At 36.4% G+C, this 14234-nt stretch overlaps 1 long non-coding RNA gene across 1 annotated transcript; it reads right to left on the bottom strand.

The window, feature by feature from the left end:
• Positions 1–4589: 4589 nt before the first annotated feature.
• On the bottom strand, positions 4590–7389 carry LOC131653544 (uncharacterized). The gene is made up of 2 exons (XR_009299102.1): positions 7162–7389; positions 4590–6645 (listed from the first exon to the last, which is right to left on the bottom strand). It is a non-coding gene; the product is annotated as an uncharacterized LOC131653544 (long non-coding RNA).
• Between the last annotated feature and the right edge of the window lie 6845 nt (positions 7390–14234).

The following is a 14234-nucleotide window of genomic DNA, read 5'->3' on the forward strand; positions in this document are numbered from 1 at the left end:
AAATGAATTAGATCTTCGAGCGTTGATCGTGTCAGTACCATTCGTAGTAGCTGAATTAGATCTTGGAAATGATCGTGTCAGTACCGTTCGTGGTGACCGAATTAGATCTTGGAAATGATCGTGTCATTACCGTTCGTGGTAGATGAATTAGACCTTGGAAAGTTGGAGTTTTCGTTCGTTTGTCTGTACCTGTATTCTGCAGAAGGTAAGATTAAATTTATGCAATGTCATGATGCATGGATTACATAATGAGTCTCTCAAAATAAATGAGAAGCTTCGTATGTTATGTATGGATTTTTATGAGGTAATGTATGCAAGGTATGAATGTGAATATGATTTATGAACTATGCTTTATGATGTAGTCTTGACTGGGAAAGTAAGTCTCTGTTTCGTTGTAGTTTTGATATCTGGTTTCGTCTTGGAGATGCTCAACTGGGGATTTATGATTTCTGCTTGGGGTGATCAGTAACTTGATGTACCCTGACTGAGGATGAGAGATATTAATAAACCATGTTTGGAGAAGAGCAAAGTGTTGGAGAAATGACAATGTTGAAGATATAATCTCTGTTGGGGATCTACATCTTTTGTTGGACGAGAGTGTTTGAAGACGTCTTCTTGATGATTACTCTGTGGGGATATGATCTTATGAACCTGGCTCTGTGGGGAGATGTGGGTGTCTTGAAAGTTGCCATCAGTATCATAGTAACTTACTACTTGATTCAGGACACGCCACTGTGTATTGATCAAGATGTTGAACTGGACTTGCATAGATTTGCCCCAGTTAGTAGGAACTTTGGAAAGATTCGCCTCGCGAGGACTTTATGAGATGTGCACTTTGGGCGGCATGCCCCTAGTAATCATAGACTCATGACAATGTCTCACGTCGATTGGGGAGTAGCTTTAGATATTCTTGGATGCATGCCCCTGATTGTTCGAGCATCCATGAGAGATTCTCGGAATCTTGACTTGATTGCCCCAGATTGATTGGACAAAACATGTCATGCCCCTTGTACACGCAGGAGACATTGCTTCTGGAATGATCTTGTCTGTCGGGATAACTGTTAGTCATTAGTTATACCCTGTGCAAATTCTTTCTGTTGCTAACATTTGACATTATGTAGCAGAATATGTTTAATAATGAATTCATGAGATGCAATGCATACATTTGTCTTGAGTTTTATTGAAAAACGTTAAAGCAGGAGATGTAAAAGTGTGATATTTGTAAAACATGTTATTTGTAACAACGTGATGTTTGTAAAAATGAAATATCAACTCAGCATTTTTAGCAAACCTTAAGGAGTCATGATACCTTTTTTGGTGACAGTATGCTTTCGAACTAACCATGCTTCAGTTAGGACTTTCAAGGGTTGTAACGTGGCTTGGTTCACGGTTTAAGAAACAAAGGATAATAGCTCAAAATTTATTTAAACCCATCCCCTTCTTCGTGATGTTCTTCAGTCCTAAGCTCAGTTAATTCAACTTATGCATTCAGGTTCCAAGAGACTTTTGGATTTGTACCTTTGATAATGATGATGGTTCACAAGCAAAGAGAACTTTTGAGATGGCAGTCACTTCTTCCTTTTGGTAGTCACAACATTGTGTTGTTCAGGAATTTATTGACCTCTCTTTTTTCATCCTTTTGATATCCCTAACTTTTGCCTGAACTGTCTATTTTGAGCTTACAGTCAGCGGGATGCCTTGATTTTTGTCTAAGTCATCTTTTTGATTTTGGCTTAGCAGGCTTTTCTTTGTATATATGTTTTTTCATTTTTTTTTTGAAAGATATTGACTGCCTTGTTTGATGATTGATGAACCATCATTGTCTTTTGATTGACATCTCCAACACTTCTTTGATGTGTGCGGATGAACGCTTGTGATTGAAACCTTTGTTGGAAGGTGTACAGAATGATTCTCTTGAAATAGAATGCACAGCCAAATTAACTAAGAACTACCCTGCCCCAGGTCATGATCAAGGGTTTTAATTAGTACAAGAAAGAAACTTCTACTTCTTAGGCTCAAAGGGGTTGACGAGGGATTAACATCCTTATATCTCCACTGTTTAGGAATTGAAACAATGCCTGTACATCGTCAGCATAGTCCGCTCAAAAGCATACTATATGAGGTTGCGGTATCGTTTTCGTCATCCTCCCTCAAAAGGTATACAGCTTTAGCAGGAGTTGAGTATCATAAAACATATGCAAAGTAAAGATGCATTTTAGATGAGTGATAGCGAAATAATTTATTCAAGACAAACATATGCAATGCACTGATGATGATTATTAAAATAGATAATGTCTATCATAATTTGAGTGTTTAAACAAACAGAAAAGAAACATGCAAATGAAAGCAGATCTAATGATCCAAAAGTTCGTCCGTCTAGACATCAATCAGTCTTGGCATGAATAGGCATAGGATCGGCGATCACCACAGGAGTTTCAAGAGGATTGAATTTTGTTTCTCCGTCATTGATCAGATCTTGAATCTTATTCTTCAATGTCCAGCAATCGTTGGTGTAATGTTCAGGAATGTTGGAAAGGTACGCGCACCTCGCATTGGGTTGATAGCTAGAGGTGTTAGAATTTTTAGGAGCATCCCTCGGAGTAATCAATCTGATCTTCAACAGATGTTGTAATGTTTGAGCCGACGACATATTGATTTTGGTGAATTGACGCTTATGTGCATCTGGCTTGCGTCGTTGTAGAGATTCAGAGTATCCGGGGTTCAAGCTTCCAGAATGTGCGTCTGATAAGAGTGTTTCAAAATGTCCAGGGTTCGAGCTTCCGGAATGTATCTGGCGTAGGACATCAGAACGAGTTATTCATTAAACCATATCTGAAGGAGAACAATCAAAACGAGTCATACATTAGACCATATTTGATGAAGGATACCAGAACGAGTCGTACATTAGACCATATCTGGAAGTAGGAAATCAGAACGAGTTATTCATTAAACCATATCTGAAGGAGAACAATCAAAACGAGTCATACATTAGACCATATTTGATGAAGGATACCATAACGAGTCGTACATTAGACCATAGCTGGAAGTAGGAAATCAGAACGAGTTATTCATTAAACCATATCTGAAGGAGAACAATCAGAACGAGCCATACGTTAGACTATATCTGATGAAGGATGTCAGAACGAGTCATATATTAGACCATATCTGAAAGAGACATACTTTAGGGTGCATTTAATTTTGTTGATGATAGTTGCATGACCGGTTGGTCGACCTGAAAGGTGAGATTAGTTTTATGTGATGTTATGAATGCAAATGCAATCTTTTCAAGGATCTTTAGGCTTTTAGTTAGCAACATTAGAAAATGATTTTGTCGCGTCTTTGTCTGAAGAAATCTGAACTTTGTCTTTGAACGTCTTTCTTTGAGAATCAAGCTCACCATATCGAGTGGGTCATCGCCTCTGATTCGAGAACTTCTGAATTTGAAGGTACATGGCTAGAGGAAAATAAATCCTCTTGCCCCTTGATATGTGTTGTGCCTTTAAATTGGAAGACGTGTGGCTAGAGGAAAGTAAATCCTCTTGCCCCTTGATGAGAATTTAGTCCTTGATGGTGACACCTGAAATTATGAGCCCTAAATTCCTAAGATCCTTGAAAGGGTTAGTTGACGTGTAATGTTATGATGTTATGATGTCATGCAGATGCAATGCATTAAGTAAAGCATAAGGTCATAAGGACGAGATGTCCTACAGGCAAATCCTGCAAGGAAATAAAAGGTTAAAGCATAAGGTAATGAGGACGAAATGTCCTACAAGCAAATCCTGCAAGGAAATAGAAGGGTAAAGCATAAGGTAATAAGGACGAAATGTCCTACAAGCAAATCCTGCAAGGAAATAGAAGGGTAAAGCATAAGGTAATAAGGACCAGTGAGCCCCACAAGGAAAACCTGCAAGGAAACCAAAGGGTTAGTAGCAAGCACAGACAAGTCACACAATTGTCCTTAAGTTTAAAGGCTTGCGTGAAGTTCGTAGGTAAGTACCCTTCCCACTGAAGTTTAGTTGGTTCAACCTGTCCTAGAATAGTAACCGGGTTCTATGGTGCTCATATCCCTGATCTTTCTCGCGGGCATTGTCTCAACATGGCACTCGATCGGCCAGCCAAAAGCATCCCTAGAGTCCAATCTCAATGAGTGTAGCATCGAGTATCAACCGGCTTCAGTCAGGAATCCAAAGCCAGCTATCTCGCTACTTCCTATAGGCCAAAGTCAAGTTCAACTAGGGTTCTAAGGGCGAATTAGTGCTTATGACACCACGCGGTAGCCAAATGTCTCCTCGATCATATTCAAGGGCCATCAGGACAAACCAAAGCGTCGCACTAACGGTGGCCACCAGTTCAACCATAACGATACATGTCGTACAGTCTCCTTGGTCTCTTGCCACATACCTAAGGTACACTAGATCCGGGTGTAGGATCTTTCACACAGCAGAATACCCAAAACAGCCTTTAAAAATAAAGCAAACAAGTCAAACAAATTTAAAGTGATCCTAGCTCTAAGGTAACCCCTCTTTTATTCGAAAGCTTCCCCAGCAGAGTCGCCAGTTCTGTAATACGGTGAACTGACTTTTATAATCGAAAATGTCGCGGTAAGCATGAGTCGCCACCGACTTTTATTTTATCCAATTAGGAAAGGCTAAAAGAACAGGAAAAGACCTTTTAAAAGATTTTGAGTTCGGGGGGTAAATTATGCAAAGGGAAGGTGTAAGGCACCCTTTGCATCCATGGTTATCCATGGGCTCTTAATTGCTTAGCTCATTTTGTTTGAATTGTTTCAAAGGAGGTGTGAAAAGTAAAAACTTTGAAGAAGAACTTTAGCTTGTAAATAAGCGTAGTCTTTTTGATTTTGAAAAGAGTGGGAAAAAGATTTTGAATTTTAAGTTTGAATTGAGCAAGCAATTTAAAAGCTACTTACCCTAAGTTTAGAAAAAAATCGTTCTTTTAGCCTTTCGGGCGAAAGAGTCTATCCATACCATAAGAGGGTAGGAAGTCTTTCAATTGGATGTTAAGGGTCATCGAGAGTATCGTTCGCCATAAGACTGTCCCTTGCCATAACGAGGGCAGGTAGTCTAAGGGAAGGATATAATAGTCATTTAATCTTTAGGCAACAGGCGAGGATACCTTAGCAATTGGGACAGTTGTTTTTATAAGGCAACATCGAGGGAGTTTCAATAACTTTGAAGGCAACGTTTGCTTTAGGTATCCTCGGGATCGAGGGACTTGACTATTTAAAGGCAACAATAATTAAGGCATAGGCAACAATATAGGCAGACAACAGTATAAGGCAACAAGAGGGGTTACCCTAAAGGTGTGTGGGTGCAACAATCATGTGTTAACTTCGATGACATTTATCTTGTAGTTAGGTGATCTACGTTCAATTCATAATCTTGCACTCCCTATTTTACTAACCACGCAGTTAAAATAAAATAAAAGCAGAAAATAAAATTCCTACGCTATTACAATAAACACCTGCGGGAAAGGGGAAAAGCAGAAAATAATAGAGGGCAATAATTAATTTGTGTATATTGAATGCCTTGATCTTCCTCAAACCCTTGGTTGACTCTGCAAATTAAGAGGAAAATAAATAAGGGGTGAGTGTATTGACTATTCGAAGCAAACCCTATTTTGGGCAAAAGGAAAAAAGAAAATAATATTTAAATAAAATAAAACAAGGATTGGGAACTTAGCTTTTCAATTGCCATGGCGCGTAGTCGGAGGATACTGATTAACCCTGAAAATTTGCATAAAAGAAAATAATTTTAGTGTATGAAGGATCTACAACCCTTAATGGATTAAAAAAAATAAAAGAAAATTTATTGTGACCCAAAAGACAAATAATAATAAAAAATAAATGATGTTACGGAAACCTTGAAAGGTTAATGAAAAGGCTAAGAAATCAATTAAATAGAACAAGGGTTAAAATAAACATAAAGGTTAATCCTAATTTATCAATTAATTAAAAGTATATTCGAATTTTAATATATATAGAGAAAACAATTATTTGTGAAAAATCAGGTTTTCGGTTAAATATTAATGATTAAAATTTACTATAGAAATTATTTTATAAAAATATAAATAAAAGAGTTATAATAATAATAAAAAAAAAGAAAGGAAAAGAAAATAAGCAAAATTGTTGATGCATAAAAATAATAAAAATTATTATTAAAAAAAATACTTAGCTGGAATTCTGTGTGGTTGGTAGTCGGAGGTAAAATCCTGTTGCTAACCCTGAAAGAATTGGGCACAAAGAAGAAAAATGTTAGTGCATTACAATCCCCAACCATTACAAAGATACTAAGTTAATGGACAACATCTACCTAACAGTGATTAATGATCATGAAGAAATCAGGGTTTTAAGACATAAAAACATTTAATTAGCCCCAAAAATAATTATTAACTAAAAACCTTAATTAAATTATTATTGAAAAAAAATTGATATTACGAAAAAACGAGTTTTCGATTAAATAATATAGATGGCTAATAAAAATAATTTGTTTTAAACAAAATAAGTAAAAAAGAAATTATATTAAAAAAGAAGAAAAAAGGAAAGGAGTTTATGTAATAAAAAATAAAAAAAAAGAAATTTGAAAAATAACTTAGCTCTGATTTGGTGTGTGTGCTTCATGGAGGTACCTGCAAAAAAATAAGAATAATAATAGTAGTAATAATAATAATAATAATAATAATAATAATAATAATAATAATAATAATAATAAAAGTAATTAACAAAAATGAGTAATAATAATAATAATTATTATTATAATAATAAAAAAAAGTTAGTAATGATAATAGTTACAATAACAAAATAAAAAATATTATAAAAAGAGTTTGGCCTCATATAATCTAAATTTTCCCATGAAATAAAGAAAGGTTCAGAAAGTTAGATCATGGCTAAAAGGGCAAAAATTTCCAAGGGTTTAAAAAAAGATTATGATCGTAAAAACATAAATTTAAACTAAAATGTAGCAACAATGACCAAAACAATGATTAAAAAAAAACAAGCCTCAGATATCATCATTGGCCAAAACCTTTTGAAATATTTAAAATTGAGAAAAACTTTTTGTAAAGGGAGGCCTCATATAAAATCATTGGCCATCAATTGAACCAATAAAAAAAACTAACAAAAATAAAAAAAACAAACAACACCACCTGAGGGCTTGGATGGCGGTTTGTGGAGGAAAGAGGTGCGTCTCGGTTCTACCGTGAGAGGAAGATGTAAGTTCTTGAGTTTCTTTTTGAAAGTGTTCTTGTTGTTCTTCAACAAGCTATGAAGTGTTCTTGTGTTTGTGAGAATAGGGAGAGAGGGTGTGAGAATAAGGGTTAGAAAATGTTGTGAATAAGGGTTAGAAAATGTTGTGAATAAGGGTTAGAAAATGTTGTGAATCCCTAATGTGTAAAAATTAGTGATATTTATAGTGTAACTTAGGTCAACAAATATGGAATAAAAAAAAAAATCAAATATTAACTATTCATTAAAAGCTCAAATAAAAAATAATTTGATTGTGATCTTTTAAATGATTAACCAATATTTTCTTAAAAAGATCTTTCCTTGTTACCCAAGTTGTGAAAAATGTTAAATATAGAACAAATAAAATTAAAAACTTATTTTTTGGATTTTTTTAATATTTTATGATTTTTGATGATTTTTTGACTAAAAAATGCATAAAAGTGAAAATTGACTATTTTAAAAAATGCATATTTAATTAGTGCGAAAATTAAATTAAAATATTAAAAAAAATGCAATTTTTATGATTTTTTGAATAAATGGAAATAAAGTTAGAAAACAAATAAAAAAGGAGAAATGTCAGAAGTGAGATTCGAGCCCGGGACCTCTCGCTCTTGTACCTTTTAACCTCAAATTCCTACCAATTGTGCTATGTCAATTATTCGAAATAAAATAACATTTGCAAATATATGAGGGCAAATTTTGGGGTATGACAGTGATGAATTGTGATGTTTATACAAGTTTTTAATTCACAATTTTAACACTCGAATCGTTGATCAATTTGCAATTATAACCAAATATGAACAGAACGTAAATGAAAAGATAAAAGCGACAAGAACACGATATTTGTTTAGGCAGTTCGTCGATCGTCCTCGCTACGACTACGTCTACCCCCAATTCCAAACTGAAATTGGGAAATCTTCCATTAATGTTGAAAGCAGTTTATACAAAGAAGATAACAAAGCGATAAACAATAAACCAAATTTGTCGATCCTTTGAATCTTCTTCCCCCTTAATCTTGAGCCAGATCAAGGTCTTCCAAGAGCTTCACTTTGATCCCTTTCTGCAGTGTCTTGAATTGCTTGAACACTTGTTCTTCAATCTTCACACTCAGCTGGATCCTTAATGAAGCCCCTTGATAAAAACCCCCAAAATTCACCAATCTTGGAGGACAAAACCCTCAGATTTTATTCACCAAAAACCCCACAAATCTTCACCCACTAGGAATCTTCAATTCCGTTCCATGGACGTTATCGATCTTGAACGCAAACCCTCAACGCAAAAATGATTGTGTGTAGTCGTGTTGGAGTTGTGTCGATGATCGAAGATGAGAAGCCTTTGTGTATCTTTCAGTTGTTGGTGTTGAAAACTGTAATAATGAACCTTAGATAATATATATGAGAGCTGATCAGTTGGAGCATAGCAGATCAGCAATTTTGGCACTTTTGATCAAATAGGTCGACCTCTTTTAGTGCTTAGGTCGACCAGAATCCTGTTGAGATACGTTTTGGGGACTTTTCTTCAGTTTAGGTCGACCTAGTTGTTGTGTGGGTCGACCTAACAGTAGGATGTGTAAATTTCACCAATTTAGGTCGACCTGGGTTGTGAGTAGGTCGACCTGTCTGTTGTTTTTCTGAATCCTTCTTGTTTTACTTGTATTGAGTCGACCTAGATACAGAGCAGGTCGACCTGCTTTGTCTTGAGTGGCCAATAATTGCTTTTCCTTGATTTCTTCTGCTTGTGCCTTGTTGCTTGTTTGCTTGTGGAGTTTGCCATGGATCAAAAACACCTTTGTGAGTGTGGTCTTGTATTCACATATTCCCCCTTTTTGATGATGGCAAACAGGTAGTAAAAGCTTCGGCAACAAGTAGTGAGAGCTCCCCCGGACTTGTATGCGTAAGCTTAAGCTCCTTCATACTGAGCTCCCCCGTACTCTCAGCACCTATCTCCCCCTTTGACAACATCAAAAGAAATACAATAAAGGAAAAGTAGAAGCGAGTAACGAGATAAAATAGATATAACGCTAACATGCATAGTATAATAGATATAGCATAAGATCCAAACACATACATGATATACAAGTAAGGGGGATATATGTATGAAGTCACTATAAGCATGTTAATTGATAGCATATCATAGTATCAATAATATTTTTGGAAGTGAACAACAAACATGTTACCGCCTTCTCAATATGTAGGTGTCTTGTCATCATTTCGTAGAATCCTCTCGTCAAAGTGGAATGATGCCTGGTTTGATGATGAACTTCCTTTATACTAAAAGAAATGTTAGCTTGAGAATAATCAATATATATATATATATATATATATATATATATATATATATATATATATATATATATATAAAGTAGAGGAATAAACTTAAGAAAACAAACGTAATTAGCCCAAATTAGAGATATCTAATATCCCTAATTCCCTACGAATGTTGAAGTACTGCTCCGTTGCTAGAGGTTTGGTGAAGATGTCAGATAGTTGCTTCTTGCTCTCTACATGTTCAAATATAACGTCTCCTTTTTCTACATGATCTCTTAGGAAGTGATGCCTTATTTCAATATGCTTGGTTCGGGAGTGTAAAACAGGATTCTTGCTCAAGTTTATGGCACTTGTGTTGTCGCACATGATAGGTATACGATCAAGCTTAATACCAAAGTCAAGGAGTTGTTGCTTGAGCCATAATATCTGAGCACAGCAGCTTCCGGCAGCTACATATTCTGCCTCAGCAGTAGATAATGCAATCGATACTTGTTTCTTGCTATGCCAGCTTATCAATGAATTTGAGAATAGATGACATGTTCCACTGGTGCTCTTTCTATCGGATTTGCAGCCAGCAAAATCTGAGTCGGAAAATCCTACCAAATAACACTCGTTGCCTTTTGGATACCATAGGCCATATGTAGTAGTTCCATGTAGATATCGCAGAATTCTTTTGACAGCTTTTAAGTGTGATTCCTTTGGACAAGATTGATATCTTGCACACATACATACACTAAACATGATATCTGGTCTTGAGGCTGTAAGATACAATAGTGAACCTATCATACCTCGGTACAATTTCACATCAACCTCTTTACCTTTCTCATCTTTGTTTAGGTTAGTATTTGTAGCCATAGGTGTGTCAATCTCCTTTGCCTCACTCATTCCAAATCTTTTGAGCAGCTCTGTACAGTACTTAGTTTGACTTACAAACGTTCCATGACTGAGTTGCTTGATTTGTAGGCCAAGGAAGAAATTCAGCTCACCCACGAGACTCATCTCAAATTCACTCTGCATAAGCTTAGAAAATTCTTTGACATGTTTTGCATTAGTCGACCCAAATATAATATCATCTACATAAACTTGAACTAAGAGTACATCTTTATCTTTTCTTTTAATAAAGAGAGTAGTGTCAACTTTACCCCTAGAGTATCCTTGACTAAGAAGAAATTTGCTCAAACGTTCGTACCAAGCCCGAGGGGCTTGTTTGAGACCGTATAGAGCACGTTTCAGCTTATAAACATGAGTTGGATACATGTAATTCTCAAAGCCGGGTGGCTGAGCGGCATAGACCTCTTCATTTATGTAGCCATTTAGAAAGGCACTTTTAACATCCATCTGAAATAGTTTAAAGTCTTTTGAACAAGCATAGGCAAGTAAGAGGCGAATAGCTTCGAGACGTGCTACAGGAGCGTATGTCTCTTCATAATCAATACCTTCCTCTTGATTATAACCTTGGGCAACTAATCTAGCTTTGTTTCTAGTAATAACGCCGTTTTCATCAAGTTTGTTACGAAAAGCCCATCTAGTGCCGATTACTTGATGATCTCCCGGATGAGGGACTAAGTCCCAAACATCATTCCGTTTAAATTGGTTTAATTCTTCTTGCATGGCCATTAGCCAGTGCTCATCAAGTAATGCGTCCTTAGCGTTTTTCGGCACAACTTGTGAAACGAAAGCAAAATGATGACAGAAGTTACTTATCTTTGAGCGTGTTGTAACGCCCTTTGAGATGTCCCCTATTATGTTGTCAATTGGATGATCTTTCACATTTGTCCAGGCCTTAGTAAGTTCTTCATTGTTTGAGATGCTTTCTTTTTCATTTTCATCATGAGACTCATCTTTCTTTTTCTCAGCATCTTTCTTCACAATAGTTTCATTCTCGTCTTCCTTATCTTTGACAATGTCTTCAGTAGATGGACCTGCACCATTAAACGAAAGACCTTTCTCGACATATTTTGTATAAGATTCATCAAAAGACACGTGTACTGACTCTTCTACTATAAGTAATCTTTTATTGTATATCCGATATGCTTTGCTAGATTGTGAGTAACCAAGAAAGATGCCTTCGTCAGCTTTAGCATCGAATTTTCCAATATTATCCTTACCATTGTTCAATACAAAACACTTACAACCGAATACATGAAGATGAGATACATTTGGTTTTCTACCCTTTAGTAATTCATATGGAGTTTTGTTTAGTGTAGGACGTATTGTTATCCTATTCAAAACATAACACGCGGTGCTAATCGCGTCAGCCCAGAAATACTTAGGTATGTTAGAACAAGATTTGTTCTGATCAATATTCTTAGTTTTGATGATAACAAGGATATGAATTTTGTGTGAGATAATGTGGTACTCTAATACATTGCAATTTCCATTTCAGGAAATATATAAAGAGTATGCACAAATCAGCGCTCAGAAGCTTTGTCTCAGAAGGTTCAGCATGCAACATCAGAACATGGTCTGGCAAGACATCAGAAGATGGTCAAGGCAGAATCAGAACATGGGTCTATGGAAGCATCAGAAGAACTTGAGATCAGAAGCAGAAGCACTGAAGTTCTCATGGTATCACGCTCAGAAGCACTTCAAGGTCAGAAGACAAGAAGATGCTATGCACCAAGCTGTTTGACTCTGATGATATTCAAATATTTTATTCACAAACATCAGATCAGAAGAAAGTACAGGTGGCAGGCTACGCTGACTGACAAAAGGAACGTTGGAAGCTATTAAAGGCAACGTCGGTAGACACAGCGTGAACAAGGCTCGAGGTAGTTGACAAAAGCGTGAAACATTAAATGCAATGCTGTACGGAATACGCAAAGCATTAAATGCGCCCAACGGTCATCTTCTCAAACGCCTATAAATATGAAGTTCTGATGAGAAGCAAGGTTACCAATTCTGAACGAAATTATTCTGAAAGACTTGCTGAAACGCTGTTCAAATTCAAAGCTCAGAAACTTCATCTTCATCAAAGCTCACTACATTGCTGTTGTAATATATTAGTGAGATTAAGCTTAAACGTTAAGAGAAATATCACTGTTGTGATTATAGCTTTTTAGAAGCATTGTAAAACTCTTATTTGATTACATTAATTTGTAAGTAACTAGAGTGATCAAGTGTTGATCAGGATACTCTAGGAAGTCTTAGCTTGTGTCTAAGCAGTTGTAATTAGAGTGATCACGTGGTGGTCAGGATACTCTAAGAAAGTCTTAGCTTGTGTCTAAGCATTTGTTCCTAGAGTGATCAGGTTGTGATCAGGATACTCTAGAAGACTTAGTCGTGGGCTAAGTGGAAAACCATTATAATCTGTTACGATTAGTGGATTAAATCCTCAGGTGAGGTAAATCACTCCGCGGGGGTGGACTGGAGTAGTTTAGTTAACAACGAACCAGGATAAAAATAACTGTGCAATTTATTTTTATCGTTCAAGTTTTTAAGACTACACTTATTCAAACCCCCCCTTTCTAAGTGTTTTTCTATCCTTCAATTGGCATCAGAGCGCCGGTTCTAAGGTGCAAGCACTTAACCGTGTTTAGAAAAGATTTAGGAAGAGAAAAACGCTTCAGTAAAAGATGGCTGGTGAAGTTCTAACAAATCCAGCTGCATCTACATCTGGCTCTGCTGAGCAATACAATGGTAACAATGGTTATACTAGACCACCAGTATTTGATGCTGAAAACTTTGAATACTGGAAAGATAAACTGGAAAGTTACTTTCTTGGTCTAGATGCTGATCTATGGGATCTTCTGTTGGATGGTTACAAACATCCTGTTAAAGCTACTGGTGTAAGGCTCACGAGAAGCGAAATGAATGATGATCAAAAGAAAGATTTCAAGAATCATCACAAATGCAGAACTGTTTTGCTGAATGCTATCTCTCATGCTGAGTATGAGAAGATATCTAACAGGGAAACGGCCCATGACATATATGAGTCCTTGAAAATGACTCATGAAGGAAATGCTCAAGTCAAGGAGACTAAAGCTCTTGCTCTAATCCAGATATATGAAGCCTTCAAGATGGAGGATGATGAAGATATTGAGAAGATGTTCTCAAGATTTCAAACTCTAACTGCTGGATTGAGAGTTCTGGATAAAGGCTACACCAAGGCTGATCATGTAAAGAAGATTATCAGAAGCTTACCCAGAAGATGGGGTCTAATGGTGACTGCATTCAAGATTGCCAAGAATCTGAATGAAGTTTCTTTGGAAGAGCTTATCAGTGCCTTGAGAAGCCATGAAATAGAGCTGGACGCAAACGAGCCTCAGAAGAAAGGTAAGTCTATTGCATTAAAATCTAATGTTAAAAAATGCACTAACGCTTTTCAGGCTAGAGAAGAAGATCCTGAAGAATCAGAATCTGAAGAAGAAGAAGATGAACTGTCCATGATCTCCAGAAGGGTGAACCAACTCTGGAAAAGCAAGCAAAGGAAGTTTAGAGGCTTCAGAAGTTCAAAGAAATTTGAACGAGGAGAATCTTCTGGTGACAGAAGATCTGACAAGAAGAAGGTTGTCTGCTATGAGTGCAATGAGCCTGGACATTACAAGAATGAGTGTCCGAAAATTCATAAGGAGAATCCCAAGAAGAAGTTTCATAAGAAGAAAGGTCTTATGGCAACATGGGATGATTCTGAATCAGAATCAGGATCAGAATCTGAAGGAGAGCAGGCAAACTTTGCGCTGATGGCAACAGAAGATGATGGATCAGAATCTACATCAGAATCAGAT

This window comes from Vicia villosa, linkage group LG2, assembly GCF_029867415.1.
Source record: "Vicia villosa cultivar HV-30 ecotype Madison, WI linkage group LG2, Vvil1.0, whole genome shotgun sequence".
Classification (NCBI taxonomy): Eukaryota; Viridiplantae; Streptophyta; class Magnoliopsida; order Fabales; family Fabaceae; genus Vicia; species Vicia villosa.